A 1549-nucleotide genomic window follows, 5' to 3' on the forward strand; every position below is an offset into this window, starting at 1 on the left:
GTTTCACAGAATTTACTGTAAAGTGGAGTGACGGGAGATTGTTCACGGAAGGACAGTATTCGAAAAGTGTAGGAACCCTTGTGCAATTACCTGCTGGTTAGCTGATGAAACACTCACTATACTTGACAGTATTACTAGTGAAGAGCTTTGAGTTGTTTAATATGATAAGGTGCGATAAAAATGCATGATGAGCTGTTATAGAAACATCTGCAGGCAAGTGAATGTCAACTCACCGATAAGGCAGCCCAGCCTACTTAAGGGGAAAAAAACACATAAGTTGTGTGGGTCTTCAATTTGGAGGATGCAAAGACACTAAAATTCAGAAGAAGTATTTCCTGTGCAGACCACTACAGGATATGTGGCAGATAACATTTGGATATAGTTATGACGACTGTTATTATGCCAATACAGTTGCGTGCATTGCACATCCCTTAGTTGCTTTTACCACTCAGGTCACACGTGTTACCATTTACCTTTAGAGAACCCATGAAGTCCAGTAGCTCAATGGTTAGAGCACTTGCCTTACAAGCGAGAGACCTGGGTTTGATTCCCGGCAGGACGAAACGTTGGACAAGTCACCTTACTCCACACGCCTCTGTTTACCTAGCAGTAAATAGAAATCCGGTTGTTAGTCGATTGGAGGATCGCTTTTGTGGGGGAATAATTCCTTCCAAAAATATAATAATAATAAAATTGACGCTCAATCTACGACTGTTTGTGGGACATTGCTGTACTCAATTGGCTGCTGCGTTTTGCCCACAAACAATATACAGTCAATTCACTATACAATATATTCAGTGAAGTACTTTGAGACATCTCAAAGACATGAAAAGCACTATATCAAATGCAAGGATTATTATTATAGAACACTTCCAAATTTATGAGGCACAGATTGAAATACGTGGACATGAGCACAAACTACAAGACATTAAAAATGAACAAGGTTCAAAAGGGAGTAGAGATTGTAGAGGTTGTGTTTCCCACAGAGCAGTTGTTATTGGGACAGATTTTCCAAGTTGCTTCGTTGTGCCTAACTTGGTGGCAACTATATTCATTATGGTGATCCCAGCCCAAGTGCAGTGCAGACCAGCACTAAACTACACCTAAAACGGATAGAAATATGGTGCTTCCTGTGAAGCACTTTGAGACATCCTCCCAATGTGAAATGTTTGAAATTCAAAGATCATTATTATTTTTATTGATTGTTGAAGTACATCCACACTCAAGGATGGTTTCAATAGTCCAGGGTGATAGTTAGTAGATCTTAAAAATAGATACTGCATATGAAGTGGAAATCAGTTAGCAGCACTATAAAAAATTCAACAAAAACATGACTTACATTTATATAGCACCCTTCACACAGGAATGCATCTTGGATGCACTTTACGGTGGCAGAACTTGATGCCAAACCGGGAGAGGGGGGGATGTGACTATAAGCACAGTTGAAGAGGAAGCTCTTCAGGTGTGACAATAATAATAATGATAATGATAATAATAATTAATCCTTGCATTTGATATAACGCCTTATCATGTAATTGAGATGTATCAA

General features: G+C 39.1%; 1 non-coding gene across 1 annotated transcript; it reads left to right on the top strand.

Moving 5' to 3' along the window:
* Window positions 1-490: 490 nt before the first annotated feature.
* trnav-uac lies at window positions 491-562 on the top strand. Its single transcript has one exon. It is a non-coding gene; the product is annotated as a tRNA-Val (tRNA).
* Window positions 563-1549: the final 987 nt, after the last annotated feature.

The sequence above is a fragment of the Callorhinchus milii genome, unplaced genomic scaffold (genome assembly GCF_018977255.1).
Source record: "Callorhinchus milii isolate IMCB2004 unplaced genomic scaffold, IMCB_Cmil_1.0 Scaffold3, whole genome shotgun sequence".
NCBI lineage: Eukaryota > Metazoa > Chordata > Chondrichthyes > Chimaeriformes > Callorhinchidae > Callorhinchus > Callorhinchus milii.